Genomic DNA, 27,018 nt, shown 5'->3' with positions numbered 1-27,018 from the left:
GCCTGTTAAAATATATGAAAGATCCTTTATGGGATTATTTTGTCAAAACAGAGATCAGTAAGAAAATAGAAATCCTATTAAATTTTGAAATCACTAATGTTATTGTAGATCCTTAAAAGGTCAAAAGGGCAGATATGAAAAATGACTCTTTCTCAAAGTGCATTCTCAGATGAATCAAATGAGTGTGTACTGGTGATGACTGAAATATTTATGAATATATTATATTCATTTTTACTGAAATGCACTGGGTTTACAGCATGATTTCTGAAAACTAATGAGCAAAGCTATAGCTGTCAGATAATTAACAAAAGATGAGAAAAAAATTAGGATTAGCATCAGAAAACTGCTAAAAGGCAGCAGGAGAAAGAAAAAAATGCAACCTTCGTATGAATGTAAAACACACAAAGGAGCTGTTGCTCAGCTCTAGCTTTTCTTTCATTTTCTTCATGTTTTCTCTCTGCACCATTTTCTCCCTGATCTGAACATTCAGCATGAAATGACTTTTCATCTACCCAGCCACTAAAACTTGTGGAGTCACCACTACAATTTTGTCCTGTCTTGGTGCAATTGTTGGATGATTCAAGTAAGTATTACCTGACATAAAACAATTGCCCAAAATATAGAGGAGAAGAGAAATGGAACATTCTGATTGCTAACAAATTCTATCAAATACTTTATTTGAACCATCTGGAAAATAAGACATCTGAGTAAAGTGATCTGAAGTGTTCATTGAAAACATTCTAAGATGTCATTGGAAACTATGTCATTCATGCAGTGTCACTCTTTAACTATTGAGGGTATTGTTTAACTCTCCATTTAGCAGAGATAACTATTGATCTATTGCAGAAAAAGGATTAGAATTCAGAACAAATTTACCAAATAAAGCCTTCCAACTCCTTAAAGGTAATTGTGCAATTACCAGTGCAACCCTGCAGATATAATGACATATATTTCAATCAAAGAGGAATAATAAGAGACTCATTAGCAGGCCTTTAAACTAGATTCAGTGGGGGAAAGGGATGTACCTGTAAGTGACTCAAAAAAACCCTTAATGCCGTACTTTAAACAGCAGGGAAACACCTGTGAATCATCCCATAGGAATTAGGAAGGGCTCCTCTAAAAAGACAGCGTGGCTAGTAGCCCAGCTGAAGTGCCTCTACACCAATGCATGCAGCATTGAAAATAGACAGGGGGAGTTGGAAGCCACAGCGTAACTAGAAAACTGATCTAATTGCTATCATGGAAACGTGGTGGGATGAATCACACACCAGGAACATTGGAATGGAGGGCTACAAGCTTTACAGGAAAGATGGTCAGGGAAGAAAGGGTGGGGGCATTGTCCTCTATGTTAAGAAATGGATAGATTGTGAATATGCTTAACAAATTTGTGTTTACTGTAAATATATTTAATGCATCATTTGCAATATGAACTGTCTATGTGTTTGTATATTTCAGACAAATGAAATTAGAAGTCTTTTCAGAATGCTTGAGAAGATATTTTTCCCCAAATGAAAAAATATTTTGGTCTGAAATATCAGAAAATTGTTTTTCCTGACTATGAATTATTCAGGCAATTATCTAATCAGAGACCTTATATTTATGATTTCTATGAATGTCATCATCATACACTGATACAAAAGAAAATAAAATGGCATAAGATCACACTGTGGTTAAACAACACTTTTTTACTTAAAACCAGGAGTCATATATAAGGTATGAAGTAAATATGGAATTTAGGTCTTCAGAAATGACTTAGATGAAATATAATATTCTTAGCCAAAAAACAAACAAACAAAAAAAACAAAACAAAAAAAAAAAACAAAAGAACAAAAACAGTAAAATTGTGAGAGTTCTGTGAACATTGTAGATGCCATAGAATGTACCATGGAAACCTAGGACCACATCATTGACTTGTAATTGTAAACTTATAATTTATGATTTTTTGTCCAAAATAAGAATGACACTGGACTATAAATTGTCATTATGCCTTTCATAAGTGACATAGATCTTACAAGATGCTTGCTTACTGCATGGACTCTAAAACCTTTTAAGCAATAATAGTGACAATACTCTCTTATCCTGTCTCTACAGGTCTTTACTCATCATGTTGCATTAACAGCCTGTGTTGACCTACTTTCCAGTTTTACCCCAGATAAATTAAGCAAAATATCATCTTTGGCTTCTTAAGTGAACTCCACAGACCTGGGACTCATGGTAGCTATATAGGCCAGTAAACATGGTATTGTAGTGTCTTATAACAGGACACAGACTTATTGTTGATAAGCCAGCGATACAGGAAGGATTCTGAGCTTGTCTAGGCCTTCCTGGAGACTTGTTTGAGCTTGTTTGTCTGTAACAAGAATTGTCTAATCACCAGGTCACCATTGCCTTGTTTTTCTTTACCTGACTTTAGCAGAATTGTGTGGTGTGATACTCACTGTATTCAAACAATTTCAGCCTTTGGAGCCGGCTAAAACTCTCTATAGATTAAATTCAGATATAACATGGACCTGCACTTAAATAAAGAAAAGTTACCAAAACTATAAAAGCATGTTAGAGATTGTAAGAATATGTAAAGACCAACACAAAAATCATCTCAAACATTACTACTGCAAATAGGAAGAAGCAGCTATCAACACCAACTTTCTCTTGGCAAGGATCTCAGAGTGATAACAACTGACCATAATGCTCTCCAGCCCAGCCCCAATCTGAAGCCATTGAGACTAGGACCCAGAGTAGCAGAGAAAGAGCAAGCATAATACCAGGAGAAAGTTAAGAAGTCTGTGTATACATGATCATTATACATGATCGTACATACAATTTGACCAGTAAGTTTTAGCATCACTGTAACTGTACTAGTGACAATTCTCTTATTTGACTTTAGAGCAGGAATAAATTCTTTGCTTTGTATGCAAGGTTTGTTTCTTTTGTCCTGAGAAAAACTATAGGTGTAAGAAACTTGTGGGAATTCAAGCAGCCCATTCCCTAACTTGGATGCAATAAATTGGTAGCACTGGACCTTATGAACTTGGCCTCCAAACCCACCTGCACCTGCTAGATGGGTTTAGACAAGTCAATTCTATTTCTCTATGCCTCATTATTTTTCATCATCAAAATGAGGGTACAGAGACTAACCTCTGTTGAAGGAAAACACTGAAAAAGAACAAAGTAGCATAAATCAGCCTCACATTGGCATAAAATTTAATACTAAATTTTAGGACTTTTTTCCCCCTCTGGATTTTTTCAAGTCCAAAATTTCAAAGGTTATCAGATTATGTCTCCATAACTACTCAATGCTTGCTTTATGCTTGCTGTTGAGAGTGGATTGGTCTTGTATCTATTTCTTCAACATATACAATTTGCTGATCTCATAGCTCCTAAAGAAAAATTGACTCTTCAGAAAAATTTTCAAGGAAACGAGTAGAAACTGTATGCCAAATAATGCTAAGATAGGTCCTATTTAAATATTATATATTGTACACTGATTAACTACTATTCTAATCTGTCTCAATCTTTATTACTTATATTTTATAATATTTATAACACAAGAAAAAAAAATATGCACTTTTATGTAGTTGCTTGCAAACATGAAATCCAGCATATTTTTATTTTAGAAATTGCATCTGTCAATGCATAACTCTGGTCCTATTAGGGGTAACATCTGTACAGAATAGCCATTAACAGAAGGACTGATATTTTCCCAGATCTGCTGGGACACATTACTGGACTGCACTGTTTTCATGCTACATAAAACAAGCCTCGTGGAAAGCATGTTTCTATTCAATAAGTTCTACCTTGAAAAAGACTATTAGGTAGACAGAAGTCCCAAGAGAGATAAAATATATAAATAGTGGCATTAAAACACAGACAACTTTGTGCTTTCGACTGCAAAATTCATTGATTTTATGTAGATTACTACATACCAAATATACATTGCTTCCGGTTTTGAGAAACTGGAGTTCATATTTCCTTTTAAAATGTTTGTTTTACTTTGATATTTGTTTAAACATACTCAAACTCTGACTAAATTATAAGAACACTGATGAGGATAACACTAATATTAGCTTGACTTGAACTCAAGTACAAACAAGCATTTTGTAGCAATGTGATGGCATAGACGGACATAATGAGTAAGTATTTAACATACATGTGTGAGTAATGTAACCACAAAAGGAACAAAGAAAGATGTATGTAGTTGCATGTAAAAAGCATCCAACGACAAAAAATTGTCACATCAGTTAGGTACAAGGGATTACAAACAGGCACTCCCAGGGTTACACAAGAGATGACAAACTAAAACAAAAAAACAAACAAAAAAAAACAAACAAGGAAGGTAACATCAGAAGAAGATGCGACTCTCCCATTTGTGAGGGGGGCAATTAACATAAAAATACTAAGCCCAAATAAAAATAACAGAGAAAGAAAAAGATAATCCCATTTCCAACATTTCTCACCAAAGCACTCTCCAGCCTGAGCACCTTGACCACCAACAATAAGAGCCAACAAGGACCTCAGCCACCAACACCAACTGCATAGTATCAACTCCATGCATACGCAGAGACATTTTAGAATGTGAAATTCCAAAAGTAAGCCTTTGGTATACCTACTGATGATGATGACATGTAAGATTTAACTGTTAATGTGGAACATGCTGTTAATAAGCAAATGACTGACAATAATGAAAATAATCAGATAATACTGTGATAATAATGATATGAATGACATAATCACAGAACAGTTGAGGTTGGAAGAGACCTCTGGAAATCATCTATTCCATCCCCCCTCCCAAGCAGGCTCACTTAGAGCATGTTGCACAGGATCGCATCCAGGCAGGTTTTGAACATCTCCAGAGGAGACTCCAAGGAGCAACCCGTTCCAGTGCTCTGTCACCCTCAAAGTAAAGAAGTGCTTTCTGATAGTGAGATGGAACTTCCTGAGTTTCAGTTTGTGCCCTCTCGTGCCTCTTGCCCCATTGCTGGGCATCACTGAAAAGAATCTGGCCCCACTCTCCCTTCAGATATTTATGCACATTGATAAGATCTCCTGTCAGTCTTCTCTTCTTCAGGCTGAACGTTGCTAGCTGTCTCAGCCTTTCTTCATAGGAGAGGTGCTGCAGCCCTCTGATCATCTCTTGGCCCTCCTCTGGACCCACTTTAACAGACACACACATCCTTCTTGTGCTGGGTACCCCAGACCTGGATGGGATGCCTCCAAGTGGGGCCTTGCAAGGGCAGAGTAGAAGGGGACAATAACCTCCCTCAACCTGCTGGCCACTCCTCTATTGATGCACCCCAGGACACAGTTGTTCTTCTTTGCCACAAGGGCACAATGCCGGTTCAAGGTTAACCTGTTGTCCACCAGGTTAACCTTCTCCACAGAGCTGCTATCCAGCAGGTCAGCCCCCAACCTGTACTGGTGCATGGAGTTATTCCTCCCTGTGTGAACGATCCTGCACTTACCTTTGCTGAACTTCATGAAGCTCCTCACCACCCAACTCTCCAGCCTGTCCAGGTCCCTCTGAAAGGCAGTACAGCCCTCTGAGGTATTAGCCACTCCTCCCAGTTTTGTGTCATCAGCAAACTTGCTGATGGTGCACATGATCCCATTGTCTATGTCATCGATGAAGATAGCAAACAGTACCAGTCCCAGGACAGACCCCTGAGGGACACCACTCATCACTGGCCTCCACCTGGACATAGATTAAGAACCACCACTGTCTAGGTGCAGCCTTGAAGACAATTTCTTATACACTGAATGGTCCACCCATATTCCTTCTGGCTTCAGGAGGAATAAGAGTCTCTTCCTGTGAGAAGTGAGTAGCTTCCAGCACTCTTCTACAGTGCTATGATGCAGTGCAGAGCCTTCTGAAAACTCTACTACTGTACTTTCTCCATGAACACCCTGCCTATCCCTTACTCACCTTGGATGCTTCACAATCTGATGAACTGCTCTTGTTGACCTCCCTTACCTGACAACACAGCTCATGAACAACAGCACACCTTCTACAGAAGAGAAGACTGTCAGACCAGGTCTCCCAAAGAGGCCCCAAGCACTCCTTGCAGCCCAAGATCGGAAGAGCTGCATCTGCTGTTAGAGGGTCTGTCTGGGTCAATACCTCCTACATAACTGATGCAGTAACTCCAACACCTACTGGGTAATAAGCTCTGCAGCACATCATGACCATATCTGAGGAAGCATTCACTACTGGGATTGGAAACAAAGGCACCCTCTTGCATTCTCCTGCACAAACTGCTGCCTCTGTTCCCTGTGTTTTAGCTGTGTGCTAGACATGATTCTTATACAGGCCTTCTCCTAGCACTCACTCATAGGATGCTTGACCCACCCAATCTAAAGGCCACCTGGATCAGTGGCCCCACCTCCTTCTGACCAGGGGACTACCAGGAGAGCTCGCTAACAGCAACCACACCTAGCCAGAGTTTCTCCAGGAGGAGTTAAGACCTCCTGTAATTGTCTTTGCCTAGTTCTTTTCTGCTGGCAACAATCACCTCTATGTCCTCAGGAGCCCCAACAACTTCCCAACAACTTCCAATGAGGTCCTCAAGTTCTAAGCAAAAAATCATTTTGACAAGTGTAGAAAATTGGCAGGTGTAATTTGCTCTCTCTTTTGTAACACAGTCTGGCTAAGCTATAAAAAAAGATAGCATGACATTTAATATGTCACTTGACTGAGTCATTAAAGCCAGTTAATTGACTTTGTAAATGTAAAAGAATGCAACATTAAAGCCTTTATAAGATAGTTAAAAAAGGATAAAAACTCAAGAGTATTAGTTTTTTCCTCAATGTGAAGTGAACTTAAAAATATTTTTTAAAATGAGTGACAAGACTAAATATTTCATATTTTCATTTAAATACTCCTTTTATTCACTATATAGGACACACAAACACACACACAAGTTCTCTCTGGCATAAATGAGCCCTAGTGTGCATTTAATGTGATTTAGTGTTTGTGTTTGAAGAAAATTTACATGGAATTGCTGCAACTGAATATAAAACTCTCTTAAACATTCATTAACAACACACTTTGTGGAGCATTGCTACTACTTATCACTACATATAAAAATATGTTAGTCCTCCACATTTACAGTTGTAAAGTATGTGATACTGTGAAGCTGATGCCATGGAGTCAATACTGATAGGTATATGTTTTGTTGGCCTACACTATCACAATATTAAGAATGCTTATATACTGTAGCTGACCAAACTGAATAGAATATCACTCTACAGACAGACCTTCAACTCAAAGTCTGTTAGCTTGCTTTAAAGATGATTAATTCCTGGGTTACCCCCAGCAGCCCTCTCCCCTCTTTTTTCTTCCAAATGTTTTCTGAGTGAAGAGAGAAACTGAGAGATGAGTGAAACAATCTCATCTCAACTCAAATAGGAAACAACTATTTCAGTAAAATGAAAACAAATCTGAATAAAGTTGAGAATGTAGGATTTGAATTTCAGCAGTTCCATTATAGAGTAAATTTAATTTTGCTGATGAAAACAATAATGTTGACGTATCTCTAACAATGTGTGCTCTAAAAAAATGAGTTACTTGTTGAAGTACAATTTATTCTTATTACATATAAAAAGTCAGAAAAGTTTAATGTTTCTCCAATCTCATGAAATTATCTGATTACAAAGTACCTAAATGCACTACTGCTTTTCCCATCTTAAAAAAAAAAAAAGCAAAACAAACAAACAAGAAACACTAACAGAGCCAATCCAAACAAACCCCCATATTTTTACAGAAAGAAGTGCAATAAAATCAAAACAAACAGACAGAAAAAAATATTAAAATGAGAAAACATTTAGTTAGAACATCCATTGACTAAAACCTGAAATTTACATGATGTTGTTTTGTTTTGAAACATTTAGTTGCTGTAATCTTTTCTTTTACTAAACTTGACATGATCTGATATATACTTTTTCAAGTGACCATGTTTGAAGAAAAAAATAATTTGTTTAAAAAAGCTATCTTTAAGCACTTTAAGCACTTTAAGCATTGAAATCTCTCTTGAAAATTTTAGTTTTGCAATATATTCCCTTGTATAATTTTAGACTTTGAAGAATCTACTTCATAACCTTAATAGTTTGGAAAACCTCTTTTCTTGTTAGACTTTGATATTCAGTCTATTTTAATAGAAAGATGCTTAAAAATTCAGGCTCCTCTTGTTTTTATACTCTCAGAGGACCAAAAGCATTTGATTTGACGATTGAATTTTTTATCAGTTACAGCAAATTTCCATTTGCTCTTCTTATGTACCTCTGTCTTCTAGAAGTTAAAAATGATTTCACATATCCATCTGAAGCACAAAACTTGATGTTACATTATCCAAATCTACTTGTTTAAGATTTGGCTACATCCATCTAAGTTTTTAGTATTTGGCTACAACTACATGTAGGCCGTTTTCAGATCATCAGGATGTATTTGAGTTGTTCTGGTGGTTGCAGTGTGGTGCTGTATGTCCTGCCATGAAAAAAAAAAAAAAAGAAAAAAAAGAAAAAAAAGGGAAAAGTCCAATGTGAAATTTGTCTTGAAATTTTCCTAATATGGCCTTTTTTTTTTTTTTTAAAGAAATATGTTGGAACTAAACAGTGTCTCATAAAAACAATTAAATTCCCTAATTCCCTAGACCTAAAAAATTCTGACAGATTTTTTTTTTTTTCCAACTGACATCATTTAGCTACTTAAGGGAACAAATTCCACTCCTTTTTTTTTGTTTGTTTTTTCTTTTTCCCTCTACCTGCACATTCCTTCAGTTTGTATTCAAGCAATCTCCCATCTCCCACACATCAATGAAAACACATAGGTGCGGAACCTCTACAGTCAGTTTCAAAACAATTTACGGAAATCTCAGTTAATGCAAAAAAAAAATCTTATTATTTTATTTATTTTTATTTATTTTTATTTTTAAAGAAATTAACTGCATGCTAGTACCATAAAAGGGAGCTGAACTTTCTTGAAAATCTGGATCCCATTTTCCGAGATTTCCCCTTTAGATTTCTCAACTGTTGACTAGTTTAGAAAGTATTTTGCTTGGATTTAGGGAGCCCAGAGATAGCAGTTGTTTTGCTCTTGTTGTTTTATGTTATTGGTACATTGAAGCTAATTGCTACATTGCAAGAAAGAATAAAAGCAAATCTTTACAATTTCCCGCTAACAAAAAGTGCATGTAAACATGCTCCAAAACTTGAGCATGAAGAATTTTCAGTCTTACTCAATACCACGCATGCCCAGCAGTATTTTCAATAATGTTCTTAGTATTGATGTATATTTGAAACTACAGCTGATGCCTTCCTATAAAATGCATTCTTCTGCAATTGATAAACACATCTTAACTAATTTTGACTTATGAATGGTGACTTTGGCCTTTTGACAGGCATTTGAAATTTATGTTTATTCCAGCAGCTGCAAATCCTTGTAAACAAGCTTCAGGAAAAGTCCAGAAAAATGTCCTTCTTCCTGTTCGTGATTTTTTTTTTCTTCATTATGAATATGAATTACTTTAGTTAGAATGAAAGTGGAAAGAATGTTTAAAAAAAAGCTGTAATACAACTTGGCAGAAAATTAAGTCTTCTCTGATGGAATAAATGATATCTTCTGGATAACATGTATGAAAATATTTTCTGTTTATGTATAACTAACAAGATAATTACATCAAATTTGACTTGAGGATAAATTCACCAATAGAATGAATTCACTCATCTTCTCAAAAAATATAGTGTTGAAAGCAATTCAAGACCCAGCTGGAGAATTGTTTGGAAGGAATTAAGTTGAAACATATTGGAATAAAGAGGCATTAATGAGGGATGCATCATAGGATTTTTTAAGCTCCCAAACTTGAAAGACTTTCAGTACACAGAATGATTATTTAAGGCTCTTTTAAGTTAAGACTCAGCTAAGACACTGACAGATCACTCATGGGAAATAGTAGGTATATGCAGCCATTTCAGAAATACAAAAATTTCAAAGAGGTTTATTTGGTGTGCTCTCTGAAGACCTGATAAAATCCCGAGTCATATGGAAATTTATAGCAATAGTAAAATAATAATAATAATAATTAAAAAAAATCTTCAGACATTACAATATATATACATATGTATTTCCCAGCATTGTTCCTTTCCATTTGGATAATGTCCTTATCAGAGTTTTCTCCATCCCCTTTGCCCGCAAGCTTATTTTCTTGTTCTTTGTAGTTGGGAATGTTTCTTTGACCTTCTGGAAGTTCCAGCCTTTTCTTTGCATAACATAGGACAGGAAAGATTTAGAAATACATCAGCATCTTCCTTGAAATCTCTGCTTGTTCTTTACCCATGACATGCTGATGTTAAACTGCTGTTCCTGAGGTAAGTGTTTCAACAGATGTGAAACAACCTATTGCTCCCGATGTGCCAAGGTAATGACCATGAAGACAGCAATTTGAGTGTCTGAGAACCAGATTTTAATTCTCAGAAAAATGTATCTTGATTACAAGATTTTAGAGAGGCTGTCTTAGCTTTCTGGATTACCTACAACAGTTGCTGAATTCTTGGGGAGGTGTGAGAAAAAATCTGAGGCCAATAACACAGGCTCAGGTGAAGATCTCAGTGAAGTAACATTTTATTCATGATTGTGATGGTAGGCATTCTGCAAGCAGGAGTGCACAGCCAAAGCAAATCAGAACCTTATATCCCCTATCACCCAATGCTTGATTCCTTCCCTGTTCGCTCGTTGGCTGACTACTACAAGTTCACAATTTACTCGAAGCTTGTTACTATACCATATATGTATAATTTTATTTGACCAAAATTTATTATTTTTTTGTTCTCCTCTAGTGACTGAAGGGGCCCATGAATTTTTGTTTTTGCTGATTCTGCAACTACTGCTTGTCTTGGTTTTCTTAGACATGCTCCTAATTTGGGGGTAGTGGGACCTTCCACTCTTCCCTTATCTGCTTAACATACCCCCCACTGTTATGCCTGCGCAATCACTTCCCAGTATCATAGAATCATAGAATAATTAAGTTTGGAAAAAACCTTCAAGATCATGTCATCCAACCATTACCCTATTACCAACGCCACCCACTAAACCATGTCTCTGTGTGCCAGGTCCAACCTTTCCTTGAACACTCCCAGGGATGGTGATGCCACCATCTCCCTAGGCAACCCATTCTGATGCCTGACCACTCTTTCTAAGAAGAAATGCCTCCTCATTTCCATCCTAAACCTTCCCTGACACAACTAGTAGCCATTCCCTCTAGTCCTAACCACTTGCCACAACTTCTTTATAGGTAGTTGGAGAGAGCAATAAGGTCTCCCCTGAGCCTCCTTTTCTACAGACTAAACAACCCCAGTTTCCACAGCCGCTCCTCATAGGACTTGAGTTCCATGCCCTTCACCAGCTTTGTAGCCCTGCTCTGGACATGCTCCAGGGCCTCAATGTCCTTCTTGTAGTGAGTGGCCCAAAACTGAGCACGGTATTCGAGATGCAGCTTCACCAGAGCAGAGTAGAGGGGGAGGATCACCTCCTTGGTCTTGCTGGCTACACTATTCCTGATACAGGCCAGGATGCTGTTGGCTTTCTTGGCCACCTGGGCACACTGCTGGCTCATGTAAAGATTAACAACCCCAGGTCCTTTTCCTCTGCACAGCTTTCCAGCCACTCTGCCCCAAGCCTGTAGCACTGCTGCATGGGGTTGTTGTCGTCAAAGTGCAGGACCCGGCTCTTAGCAATGTTGAACCTCATCCCATTGGCCTCTACCCATCGACCCATCCTGTCCAGGTCCCTCTGGAGAGCCTCTCTACCCTCCGGCAGATCGACACTTCCCCCCAGCTTGGTGTTGTCTGCAAACTTACTGAGGGTGCACTCAACTCCCTCATCCAAGTCATCAATACAGGTATTAAAAAGGATGGGCCTCAACACTTACCCCTGGGGAACACCACTGGTGACAGGTCGCCAGCTGGATTTCACTCTGTTCACCACTAATGTCTGGGCCCAGCCATCCAACCAGTTTTTAACCCAGGAAAGAGTATACCTGACCAAGCCATGGGCTGCCAGTTTCTCCAGGAGAATATTGTGGCAGACCGTGTTAAAGGCTTTGCTGAAGTCCAGGTAGACTACGTCAACAGGCTTTCCCTTACCCATCAGGTGGTTCACCTGGTCATAGAAGGAGACGAGGTTAGTCAGGCAGGACTTGCCTTTCATGAACCCCTGGTGAATGGGCCTGTTCCCCCCGAAGTCCTGCATACACTGCGTGATTGCATTCAAGATGACCTTTTCCATCACCTTTCCTGGCACTGAGGTCAGGCTGATAGGCCTGTAGTTCCCCGAGTCCTCCTTACGACCCTTCTTATAGATGGGCATCACATTAGGAAGTCACCAGTCATCCAGCACCTCTCCAGATGATCATGACCACTGACAGATGATGGAAAGCGGCTCAGCAATCACATCCACCAACTCCCTTGGCACCCTCGAGTGGATCCCATCTGGCCCCATGGACTTGTGAGAGTCCAGGTGGAGCAGCAGGTCTCTAACTGTTTCCACCCGAACTGTGTGTGTGGGGTTCTTCTGTTCCCTGTCCCAGACTTCCAGATCAGGAGGCTGAGTACTGACAGTAAGTAGTCTGGCTAGTAAAGACAGATGCAAAGAATATGTTAAGAACCTCAGCCTTTTCCTTACCCTTAGTAGTTATGTTCCCCTCTGTGTCCAGGAAAGGACGGAGATTGTCCTTGGGCCTCCTCTTGCCAATAATATATTTATAAAAACATTTTTTGTTATCCTTGACCATAATGGCCAGGTTGAGCTCGTACTGGGCTTTGGCCTTCCTGATTTTTTCTCTGCATATGCTGGCAACTTCCTTGTACTCTTTCCAAGTTTCCTGTTCCTTCTTCCACTGGGCACAAACTCTCTTTTTGTGCTGAATATACAGTAGAAGTTCCCTGTTCAGCCACATGGGTCTTCTTCCCTGCCAGCTCATCTTATGGCACACAGGGAGAGCCTGCTCCTGTGCCATTAAGACTTCCTTCTTGAGGAGCATCCAGCCTTCCTGGACCCCTCTGCCCTTCAGGACTGGCTCCCAAGGGACCCTCCCTACCAGTGTCCTGACCAATTCAAAGTCTGCCCTACAGAAGTACAAGGTAAATGTTTTACTTTCCCCACTCCTGAATTCATCAAGAACAGAGAACCCTACCTTGTCATGGTCACTCTGCCCAAGACAACTCCCTACCACCACATCTCCCACCAGTTCTTCTCTGTTCATTAACAGCAGGTCTAGCAGGGCACCCTCTCTGGTAGGCTCACTTACCAGCTGAGTCAGGCAGCTGTCTTCCACACACTCCAAAAACCTCCTGGACTGCTTCCTCAGGGCTGTATTGTAATTCCAACATATATCTGGGAAGTTAAAGTTCCCCATGAGAACAAGCGCTGGTGATTATGCAAATTCCACCAGTTGGTTATAGAATGCCTCATTCCTCTATTCATCGTGGTTTGATGGTCCATAACAGACCTCCACCTGAATGTCCTCCTTATTAGCCATCCCCATGATCCTTATCCAAAAGGACTCTACCTTTTCATTCCCAACCCTGATCTCAACAGCATCAAAACACTCTCTAATATAGACAGCCGTGTTGCTGCCCCTCCTTACCTTCCTGTCCCTTCTGAAGAACTTGTAGCCATCCATTGCAGCACTCCAGTCATGGGAGTGGTCCCACCACATTTCAGTGATGGTGACTAGGTCATAGTTTGCCTGCCACACAATGGCTTCCAGCTCCTCCTATTTGTTGCACATGCTGCATGCATTGGTGTAGATGCACTCAAGTAGCACCATTGCCCTCAACCCTCAGACTGCTTTCCCAGGCTCATCTCTATCGAGTCTTATTTCCTCCACCTCCTCCTCCTCCTCCTCCTCCTCCTCTTCCTCCTCCTGCAGGAGGAAAACACCACCTGCGCACCCACTCTATCCAGTAAGTGCTCCAATCCCCTGAAGTCCCTTTTGATACCCAGGTTATCAAATATACAATATGCAAGGTTAGTGGAATTTTCTACTGAAAAAACACAGCCTTAATTCTCACAGAGGCAACCATCCATCACCAATAGCAACATCAAGCCATGATCAGCAGTGCGTTGCAATGCCATCAGGCACTTCTTTGAACCTCATATTCTGGTGCTGTTCTAGGGTGGATATGAAAATATCAGTGTATGCATGGAGTTGTTTGGGTGTCATTAAATAATTCAATATGTTACCTGGCAGCTTACACATCTTTCACATAAGCTAGTTTCAGATACATCTTCTATAAGAAGACTCCCATTTATCTTGAGACTATGTTTCAAGAAGGAGCTAAAGGTCACAACTTTCTGAATCTAAGACTTTCTAAAGATTTAAGCTGCCTAATTAAAAGAGAAATTTCTGAATTTTTACACCGATGCCAGTTCAGTCTCACTCATTGTGGAAGACAGTCTTGAATCTAAGAAATGAGCTATGTAGAATCATGATCCAGTAACCCTGAAAAAACTGTCCATCCATTCTCTTAGTACTTGACTCACATAACTTGACAAAACACTCACGTAATTGCTTGAGCTCATTATTATATCCTACCAGTTATAGACCATGTACACTGATGGTGTGGGCACACCCATTCATGAGGAAAAAAATCTGAAAAACCACAGCAATATCACTTAATCTCATACCTATAGATTCCTTGAGCCCTGATCCTTAATTTAAGTATATTTATGGGAGGTCTGCGTACATGCAACATTTTTATTTTCTTAACATAACATTTGCTGTGAGAAAGTTTATTTTTTGGTTATTGTAAATTTGGCATTTTTGAGACAGCCTCAGTTTCACTTGTGGATGGAGAGCTTCTTGTATGTGTGTTGTAGTAGGTAGTAGGTAGAACACCTTGCTGTATAGAATTTGTAGTAAGTGTTTGGGGATATTTCTGAATACTCCTGAAAACAGAGTTACTCAGACAATACGGAAGAAATTTGGAGGGCACAACTATGAGCTGGTCATCATCAATTGTCCAGAAAACTGAACAAATTCTGGTAATTTTTTTGTTTCCACTAGCCTTATGACTCTTTCTTGTCCACATCTTACTATTCCCTCCTTTATTCTTTGTTTTAAATAATGCTGCTGTTTTTTCAGTTTCAATCAGCATGAACCTAACTGATGAAAAAAAAAAAAAATCCAAACCAAACACTCTCCCTCAAAACCCCCAAACCTTGCAAGTAATTGAATTGCAGGCTGTAATGAAAAACTCATACTAAGGAGGATAAGTAGGTGCTAGAGAAGTGAAATGCTTATCCTCAGTTAAAGGGAACATTGGTATTTTTCTTAGGAGGAGTGAGGGCTGAGTGGAGAAGAATTGCAATCCAAATGAAACATACTGTCGTGTCCTCCCTGGAGGATGAATTTCCTAGGTGGAGAGATATCATGAAAAGGTATTGTTCCCTGAACAAATAAATTCATTGCTAGAGAGCACTACCACCTGTCTCCATCTACTTCAGGAAAGATTGGTCTCTCAAAAGAAATTCTCGTTTTGAACTTATGAGATTTTTTGCCATTTAAAGAAAGTGGTTTTATCTGAGACATTATTACCAAACTAGTAACTGATTTTTTTTTCCACTTAATGAACAGCTTTTCTATATTATATTACATCAAACCTTAAATGCAACACAATACTCTTTTAGTAATTAGTCCATGGTAATGATACTTAGCTTTTTAGTTAAAAAGTAAAAAAATCAAAAAAAGTTTAATTCTGATAATTAGAAAAGGTATTCATTGCCAAACTGCATATTTTCTTTCTTTCTTTTCCTTCAAGGGACAGATGCTGTAGAATGATCTGAAGCTAAAAGAAATATGAATTTGTTCTCCCTTTCTTAATAACAAACCTTTGCACATATCTGTTAAGTATATCTGAGAAAACTTTGATGAAGGCTTCTGTTTATTTTTTTGATACTTTGGATTTGTCAAAGAGGTATATGTTAGATAAATAGTACATAAAGTAAACCTACTTTATCACGAAATGAAACCCGTAGATGATATATTCACAGTTCATTAAATTTTTTATCCTTGGCTTCCTTTTAGAGATAAACAGTGTAAAAAATTTCAGAAGATCAAAAATAAATAAATACGATTTCTGACTTATCTTCAGTAGCCAATAATTATATACAAAAACCTTTCAAGTGTAATGAGAAATGAGGTGAAGTGAAAAATATTCTGATCTGGATGGAGTTTAAATAAACAAACAAACAAACAAAAAGCTATGACATTTTCTCATCTAGCACACCACAATGCTAATGTTTAAATGACGGAACTAGGTGAACTCCATTGATATAACAAGCTTTAGAGCTGGAGCAGAGCTAAGATTGCAAGATTAGGTTATTTCTGAAGCAGTGTCCTGACAAGAAAACATTTTGAACTCAATTTATTTCTCACTTAGAACAGACTTTTAAAATAATGTCAATTGAATATGACTCTCTGGTGTTTATAGGGATCTGTAGCCTTTTTCTCAGAGAAACCATAACTGCTCTCAAACTTGAACAGCTCGAAAATTTAAATTGCAGGGACCAAATGATCCATAATATCCTGACATAATTATGTGGTAGACTAAGAAGAAACTGCTAAGAAGAATTTTTTTTTTTTTCCCCAGAGACTACACTTTGCAGCAAATAACATTGCAGCATTGTAAAAGTCAGGTTGCAAGGCTCTGTGTGGGACTGTGCAAAGTAAGGTGATTTCATTTTAAAACAGAACTTATTTCACTCACTTATTCAGTGTCATGCTACAATACTCACACGAACCATAAAGTGTGGGGCTAAGTGTTTTGGTCAGTGTTAATTGCAGGTGTACAGAGGAAAAGTGACACCGAATACAGAATCATCACCATTCCATCTCCTACCTTCTCCTTGCACTGGAGACTATGTGCTTGCACTGGAGACTATGTAACTGTGTGCTGTTTTTTGGATGTCCCTTTTTGTACAGTCTAGAGCCTCAGAGTGACTATGATCTGTTCTTAGCTTTAATTTGAAGCTTAACCAGTCTCTCATTTTAGGCTGGTCTTTCTAGTGCTTCTGCACCCAGACACTTCATTTTTCACTCATATGAACCTTAATATTTCTGTTACAAATGTACATTTTTAACAGAAGGGCTACTACAATGCACCTTTACATTAAATGTATAAAAGTATTTAATGGTGTTTCACAGCAAAGAGGGAACCATACTGATGATTTTTCATGTTACCTGCATGATCTTCAGTCATCTAATTTGTTCCATTAGTCCCCTGAGGTTATACAAAGAAAGAAAAAAAGATGCCTGCACGGATTAGATTGATTACCTATTCAAGCACTATATATGTTAATTATATTATATATATTATATATAAATAATATATATTATATGTACATATATACATATATATACACATTTAAAAGTATATATATAATCAAACTGATGGAGTCTTACAGAAAACTTAAACTCTGACATATTCTATTGAAAATGAATCAATTCTATGTATATGCATGACTATATGTATGTTTATATGAAAGTCTGGAAATGATGCAGCTGTAACTTTGCAACCAGTGGAGATATAAACAGCAACAGTACCAGCAATTTTGCTAACAAATAAATAACCACTATTTTATATTCGGTCTTGATGACAGGGACTAGACAACAGCAAAAGCAATTTGAAATGCCAAAGCAGTATCTTCTTGGATTAGAATGTTGTAGAGGTGTCTAACTAGTAACAAAAGCAGAAGAAATATCAGAAACTTCAGTCATGGGTGTTGAGTCAAGGGGATTTAAGAATGTTGTGGCTCAGGTCACAGCTGTTAGTGATTTTGTTGCTCAGTGCAGATGTGAATTCCAAGACAGTATCACCCACAGTAGATCATTTATCAGTCCTCACTTCTAAAGACTTTGCCTTTGCTAGTTTATGACACAATCTGAACACAGATGAATTTAAATGCAAAGAATTCCTCGTGTACATGTAGTACTAAGAGCCTGAAAAGAGACATATTTTTGTGTGAATATTAAGAAAGTTTAGTATCAACCTGCAATCAATACATTTTACTTCATTTTATATCCTGCAATTCAAGATGTTTTATGCTGCAACTGAACTTATTTTGATTTATGATATTTTAAAACATAAGGTTATGACATACTTTATAGGTAAAGCCTACTAGGAGGAAGTGGATCAAACTTTAAGTTTTGTTATTTCTTGCTAGTCAACCTGAGAAGACAGCATGAGAGAAATTTGATCAGCACTTGTGTACTGATCAAATAGCAGCAGCAGAGTTAGCCACCCATGAATTAACTGTCCAAGCATAACAATATGTCAGAAAATAAGCACCATGTTTTAACTCCCAGGTTTCATCAATACCTCAGAACAGTTAAAGGCACAAAAGTGATAATGAAAAATCTTCATAAGCAACGGTAAGGTGTGTGAAATGTATTGACATGGAAGTCCTAGCTACTGGTATTTGGCAAAGCATTGCAAAATTTACTGGGACTCATACAAAACATTTTTATTATGTGAGATTTTTATAGCTTAATTCATCAGTGAAAAACAATTATGTTTTCAGCTTGAAATCAACAAAAAAGACAGTAATTGAAAGCTGTACAATTGTATTATAAAAAATCCTGAGACTATCAATAGTTTTCTGTAACACAAATATTGCTTTAGTCAGAAGATAAATATGCATCCATTTCAAGAACTCTGGAGAGTTCATTCATGCTGGAAATTAGCACATTGATCATGTCCTGAGATTTTCTATCCATTTTCTCCTCTCTACAAATACTTCCTGTAGGCATTCCTGAATTTTGCAGAAAGGAAATGCTTTTTCTATAGCAATTCAATATATACTAGTGACAGTCACCTTGTAAGGTTCTAAACAGCCTCTGAGGTTTTTGGAAACCGAAGGCTAAAGGACTGTCTGTCTATATATTTATATATGCAAGCATGTAAGTTATGTGTGTATTTATGCACTAATATGTTTGGACACAATTTTAAAAAATGGTATTGCATTAATGTCCTAAAACAAAAGTGAAAAAAAAATAGTAATAAACTTTTCTTACATTTAATAAAAGTTGCTATGAAAACAGAACATGGTTTTCCCTTCAAGTCTTTGCTTGCAATAGTCTAGGAATAAAATACATGACCCAACACAGTCACTATCAAAATGTTGATGGATAACTAGCTAATCCCTCTGCTGTGGATGCTCTGGAAAGTGCTAATTAGCTGTTTGCTAATTAGCAAATAATAATAATAACACCTAAAATGGCTGCAACTAAAAAAACATGGCTACAGAATAAGAGAGGAAAGGCATGAGATGAAGAGTGAGAGAAATGCCCAAAACTTTCTACAGCATTTCTCTATAATATGACTTGATTGAGCAGCACTTTGTGCTATACAAATAACTTAGTTTGAAGCAGGATTATTAATATATTTACATATATATATATATATACACACATTGTCACAGATGAAATTTTTACACAGGTCTGATGTATCAGCAGTTTAAAATATATTAATTCATTTTAATTCATTTATGGTAAATCACAGGGGTGATTTTTTTTTTTTTTTTTTAGCAGCACTTAATCATCAGTTAATCATTAACCTACTTAACACAATAATTCAGTAGTGGTTGCTACAATCAAGTCAGTGACTTTAAAGATTTGTAAATGACAAGGTTTACAAGACTTACAGTAAGGTATTAGCGGTTTCTATACAGCAAGGTATTGAGGATTTATAAACTCAGTTGTGTGCTCAAGAACTTCTCCTCTGTTGGTGAATTAATCACCCTTCTCTGTGACAACATATTCAGCGGATGATCATGGAACCTCAAGAAGTCAGGCCTTCAGTGAATTACTCACTCTCCTCTACAGTGGTGTATTCAGTGGACAATCTTTGAACCCTGAGGAATCTTGCCCTGAGAGGCATCCCACCTCAGGGAGAAATCCCAGGTCACAGCCCGCTATGGTCCTGGAGAGCTCAAAGGGACTCTTTGCTTAGGACCAATATTTACAGGACTGCAAGATGATTGGATTTAGTCCATATCTTTCCACCCTGGCCAGAATTCAGGTTGGGTACTTCTTGTGTTGCCCAACAACCCTATGGTTCCAGTACCTTCCAGATTGCCCAGTTCTGGTATACAGGAGTTTCTGCTACACTGCCTAACCATTCCAACTCACTGCACTTGTAACAATGTCAAGCCTGAGGTAAGGCAGGAGATGTACCACTACCACCACCACCAGACACACAAACACACAGACATGCACACACACACACACACACACACACTTAACATATATATACTTGCAGAATAACAACTATATTTATTTTTAAGTTTGCTAAAATATAAATATGACTTGATAAATGAAATATATTAACACTACCCTCATCCAGGAAACTGTGCAAATACACATTTTCTCAAAAAGTTAATTTGGAAATAAAACTGTTATAAAACCTAATGAAATTCTGATTTAAATTATTTCAATAAATGTTTAGTATGAAACAGCAATTAAACAGTATGAATATATTTATATGAAAATGGGGGTTAAAGTAAAAGATCTGAAAATAAATAATTCTGAGATTTATAAGAAATAATAGATTTTCTTTTCTTTATAATCATTATTTTTAATGCCCTCATTCAATGAGTTCCCCCGTTACTTAATGCATCTCCAGTGAAATTTAGGAAAGGAAAATATCAGAGCAATACTGAAGATATACCTTGAATATACCCTGAAATACATTTTTAGGTACATTTAAATCAGTGATTTATTTTCTTGATAGAGTGCACTAGAAATACTGTGCCATTAATGATGGGGATGTGTTAGATGAAATCGATCATGCCTAACATGGAAAAAGTAGAAAAAAAAATTGTTGATACAATCTAACAGGCTTGAAAATTCTGCAGTTTTCTTACAGCAACCATTTTTATTAGTCATATAAATATGGTTATGCTTGCAGTTATTTACCATTTGATTTATGATTTAGCTGCTGGAGGGGATCAGTTAAGCTTATAACCATATTATAACAGCTAAACACACAAGGTAAATGGTGAAAGGGAATTTTATTACATGAATTTCACTAGTAGGAACCAACTGCCCATGGAGAAGAGGTGTCATTTATCAAAATTGTAGGGAATATCTGTGGGAGAGCTAAGAAATAGACTCAGAATAGTAAAGTATCCTTGATTAGCTTTGATCACAAGATTAGGAGGATTTTCCAGGACTGTCCCTTTGGTTGTGTGTTATTTGACAAAGAGTACCCTGGAAAAATTTTCAATGTATTTCAAGTTACTTTTTTTTTTTTTTCTTAATGTATTAGCTTAATTTCAAGAGACTCATATCTTCCAAAGCAAATCTACTTCATTAGACTTCATATTATTGGGGAAGTGAATGTACAATATAGGCAAAATTAACAGATTCTGGTCAGCCTTCTTTGGATGTAGCTGACCAGGACATCAGGGAATAATTAAAGTGTTTCTACTGGAATGCATACTTTTAACATATTTTCTTTGGTGGCATCTTTTTCTCTTTATAAACCAGATACTAGAACGCAAATTAGAAGTCAGGAGAAATTGCCATGGGATGGAGCTCTGAGGTCTAATTTTAACTACAGATCAGTGAAAAATGCTGAAGTTGTAAACAAATCTTTCCTTTCTGAGATCTACGAAATAAGTGCGCAATAACTATCAACACCACTTCATTCCTAAAGCATCTTTCAATTCAATACCTCAAAGCACTTTATAATAAACCATGAAGCAATTACATGCTGGATGTCAATAAAAGAAGTTAGTCAGGTTGTATGTGGGGAGGTTAAGCGGCTTCCCTGAGGATAGTTCTGTTCATCAAGACTGTAGTAGGAGATGCCAGGACTAGGTTCAAAAAAACATTGCTATTTGGAAGGAAGGAAAACAAACAAACAAAACAACAAAAGCAAGCAAACAAACAAACAAAAAGCATTAAAGGAAATACTTAAAATGTATTCTTGATTTAGGTTTCTATCTTCAGAACCTTCTGTTTTTCTTCAGCTAATGTCAAAAACTTGTTCATAACTTTCAGCTGTAAATTGAGGACAATATCAGCTAGAACCCTCAATGTTTTTGGATATTTCATTATGCCCAGCACTTTGGACCAAGCCTGTTTTGGAACAATGGACATTTTTAATCATAACTGCAGCTAATTTTTGATGTGAAAAATAAGAAAAAGCCTCAAACATCTTTTGGTCTATTTTTTAAGCTGATTGTATAATTTGCATTTTAAGTGTTCATTAGTGTGAAAAATGTCAGTACTGTAAAAAGAACAAATATGTTACCTTCATATCTTTTTCCCCCTTTCTCATTATTAATCCTGAAAACACACAAAAAAGAGTATTCTCAACTAATACGTGAATAAATTTATAATATGTCACGTCACATGCTGGTCGAACACCATTGCAGTTCATCTTAATTAGGTTTTTTTCACTGCCTGCAGACAAGAGTATCTGTAGTAGACTTTAAAATACTAACGCTACAGTTATATAGTTGCTAGTGTTTGAAATCAATTATATTTTATGTAATGTTATTGCTCACAATGTTATTGTGTACACTGGAGTTGGATTACTGGAGTGGTTTCTACATATAAAAAAGTATTTTATTCAATGAATATTCGTGTTATAAAACAGTAATTCACCAAAATACTTCTATTATGCCAAGCAGTAATACATATTTTATTATAGGTCGCACAATCATGATCCCAGAATTTGTTTATGATAATTAATGAATATGCATCTTCATCAAGTCTACCTAATCTACCTCTCTAATGGTCTGAGTATCATCACTGTGTTTAAGCCTACTGTGGACTGAGTAAGTGCTTGAGAGCTTCGTAAGGCTGTGGCAAAAGTGTAGTTCTGTGGAAAGTGCTACAATTTATACTTGGTACTCTTGAGTAGCAAGCAAAGGTATGTGTTAGACATTGATCTGGTTGTACCTTAGCCTCCTTCATTGTCACAATGGCACCCTAAGAATCAAACCTCACAGTGCACTGATCACTGATCTATGTGATCCATACCATCCCACCCAGTTGATGTTTTTAATCATTTATTTTGTAATAAAAAGATGGGGAAAGAATACTATAATTTATTGTGAAGATCATAAAATATGCTGCCATCCAGACGCTTTGTAGAAGCATGTTTCAGTGTGTCCACCTCTCTCAGGCTTCTACTTTCAGCCTTCATAAGGACAATTCATTTTTCTCTTTTCTTTTTTCTTTTTTTTTCTTATTTTTTTTTCTTATTTTTTTTTGGTCTTTTTCATTTTTCTTTTTTCTTTTCTTTTTTTCTTTCCTTTTTTTCTTTCTTTTTTTTCTTTTTCCAAAAACGCTTTTTAAAAAAAATTAGAAGAGTGTATTATTTATTCACTGTGGCTGGTTAGAAATCCAATTTTCTGTTCCAGAGTAATATCTGAAAACCTATTATCATGAGTAAAGATGAAAAAATAAACTCAGAATTTAGGTTTGAAACTGAAATCCCATGATGGTTTGTTTTAGTATTGTATGTCTTTTTCCCAAAGCCAACAAAGGTCATTTAATTTAGGTCAGCAGTAGCAAAGCCTCCAAACATGTAAATTTCCTGGGCTTTAATTTGGGTTCCTAAATCAGATATCTTCCTGAATATCAATTCTCACCTTATCTCTGTGGATCAAGATACAATCTGAAATCTTACTAACCAGAACATCTGAACCGTGAAGTCTTTGCACACCTAATAATCACAATAATTTAGTTCTTTAATTTAATAGAGACATTGTTTTTTAATGACTTAATTATTAATATTATTCTCAGTAAAAGAACGTCTCAATAAATCATATCATGCAGCTTGTATTTGGAAATATATTGTTTGTGCCACAGAATAACCATACAGGTAAAGTTAAAAGTACTTTAATTTTAAGCCATCCCTTTCAGCACAGGATCCCAGAGCATTGCACTATTACTTAATGCATACAGGTCTGCTGTCCGAGACCAGTATGTGTAAGATTGATTTTCTTACATAATTATGTTCAAGAGGTTTGAAAAGTTAGTATTGAGATAGTTCAAATGAAAGGCATCAGGTTTAATTCGACAATTTTCCCTACCATATATTCTTACAAGGCCCTGCATACACGCATTTGCATAACCCCATTTCTAAATGTCATGTTTGAATACAATATTCTAAATTTACCATAAATTCATATCTAATCTAACTTGCTGAGATGTTTTAACCTTGTTCCTGTACTTTGAAACTCTGGAGTTCAGCTATTCAGAATGACTACAAAGTCTTAGCCAGCTGACTGCATTTTCTGCAAATGATACTTTTTTTTTTTTTTTTGGGTAGTAAAGTTGAATTTTACAGAAATGTATGGATAACTATTTTAGAGAGTTTATGGAGAGGAAACTGGTAAAAAATTAATTTCAATGAACCTCTACTCTTATTTAAACTTTTTCTTCATTTTCACTCAATCTCTTTTATAATTTCTATTTAACAAAGTCCCTATTTCATGTTAAAATAGGAAAGATCTGTCATGACTGACAATCACAGTGAATATCACAGTGAATATTTCATAGATGATACAGCATGCAAGAAGGAAATCATCAGCAATTAGGACTTGTGTCTGAGAAACATGACAATTTCTTCAGTGCACATTCTTGTCTCAGGCAAAGTTTCCTAGTGACCCTGATTAGATTATTTTCATAACAGATAAATGTATGATGACGTTCTGATAAAAAAAAAAAAATCCCAATGTGTGAAAACAACAGTATAATCATAGAATCATGGAATCATTTAGGTTGGAAAAAACTCTAAGATCATCTAGTCCAACCCTTCACCTAGCACTGCCAAGTCCACCATTAGACAATGTCACTAAGCTCTACATTTACATATTTTTGAAGACTCCAGGGATGGTGACTCAGCTACTTCCCTGGGCAACCTGTTCCAATACTTCACAACCCTTTCAGTGAAGAAATTTTTCAGAATATCCAACCTAAACCTCCTCTGGTGCAACTTCTGGCCAGTTTCTCTTGTCTTAGTACTTGGTGCTTGGTGGAAGAGACTGATTACCACCTTGCTATACCCGCCTTTAAGGTAATTGTAGAGAACAATGAGATATCCTTAGATATCAGGGATATGTTTGACTGTAGATAGGGTTAAATCCATGACAACGACTATGAATTCAAATCACCAGCTGGAGGAAATTCATGTCTAAACCTTGAGGTATCAATCATGCAATGCTGCCACAGAGAGGAGACGCATGGAGGTGTGGTAATAGTACCAACTGTGTTTGGGTCCACTTCCAGAGGGAGCTTGGACTCAGATCTCTTTCTCCTTGGATAACATCATCATCATAAGACTCCACCTGAGCTGTGGTCCTTACCCACACAGCATTTGTAAAGGTTGTACTCTCACAGACTATTGTGTAATTTCAAAGTCTAGTATTGATCCACTCTAGGATTCCTAGAGGATATTCATTAGGTTCGAGAAGAAGATGAGTAAGCTGATGAATTTACAGTATCTAAACCATGGTGAATAATCTGTAGAACAGGTGGAGCTGTGCTTTTCATGCTTGGCCAGTTTGAAAGGGAAAGTCAAGATAAAAGTCAAGCAGAAAACCTGCTTGTATTTCTGAAAAAACAGGAGATCCCAGATTCGAAATGGAGGGCCTAGGGTGAGCATCTTGTCCATTAGTTTTCACTTCTACAGATGTATATTCTCAAGTAAAAGACTCAACATCTTGAGTTCTGGATCAAGTTTTCTCACAATGAAAATGAGAACTTTACATATGAATATACATCAACCTTTCCTATGCAAGACTCCAGATGTCTCATGATGCAAAACAAATTGACCCATCTATTCTAGGAGAAATAAAATAAGACATTATCAGACCTTAGATATGTCCCATAGGTATCACATGAATACGTCTTCTCATAAAATCACCACTAGTATCTAACAAAGAAATTATAAAAAACTAAACCTCTTTTATACAGATATATTTTGCCTAAATAATTTTGTTCTTCTACTTTAGTGCAAGGCAATATCTTCCATGAGAATCATAGTGAATCTGGAGAAAATATATTTCATGCCATTTTGCTCATTGGCAGACAAATGCTTTCCATGAGCAGTAGGTCAAATATAATATTAAAAAGCAAGTTTACAATAATTAAGGTAAATGTAATAGTGAGAACAAACATCATTGACGGTAATGATCCTTTGCATTTCCATTGATATGTAAAAGATAACTATATCTAATAACATATTTGATCTTGTAAAAGGTACTTAATAGAGGTTTTTTTTTTTTTTTTTTTTTTTTTTTTACTTTGCTTTCAGTCATACTGATCAAATCCAGGTTCCACATTAAAGGAAGCTGCTTTAATTGCCATTCCTTAAACATGTGACCCCAAAGATTTGTGAAATATTGAAGACTGGTATCCTAGTAATCCAACAATATGGTAAAAGGTATGAACATCCTCAACAAACTTTTAGTTTAAACTATTCAACAGTAAGGTGTATTAGGTGTATTTAGAATAGAATAGAATGGAATAGGAATAGGAATAGGAATAGGAATAGGAATAGGAATAGGAATAGGAATAGGAATAGGAATAGGAATAGGAATAGGAATAGGAATAGGAATAGGAATAGGAATGGGAATGGGAATAGGAATAGGAATGGGAATAGGAATGGGAATAGGAATAGGAATGGGAATAGGAATACGAATAGGAATAGGAATAGGAATAGGAATAGGAATAGGAATGGGAATGGGAATGGGAATGGGAATGGGAATGGGAATAGTTTAGTTAAGTTTATTTGGAAGGGACCTACAAAGATCATCAAATCCAACATACTGACCACTCCAGGCCTAAACAAAAGATAAAGCAGACTATTTAGAGTATTATCCAAATGTGTCTTACATACTGACAGAAACAGATCATTATATCTTTTGAAAAGTCTTTGTATTTCTCAAAGGAGGTTTGTAGAGTGTTGTTTGTGAAGCTTGTCCCTAATAGACATTTGCTGCTCACTTAA

The sequence above is a fragment of the Anser anser genome, assembly GCF_964211835.1.
Source record: "Anser anser genome assembly, chromosome: 8".
NCBI lineage: Eukaryota > Metazoa > Chordata > Aves > Anseriformes > Anatidae > Anser > Anser anser.
This window is presented reverse-complemented; position numbering follows the sequence as displayed.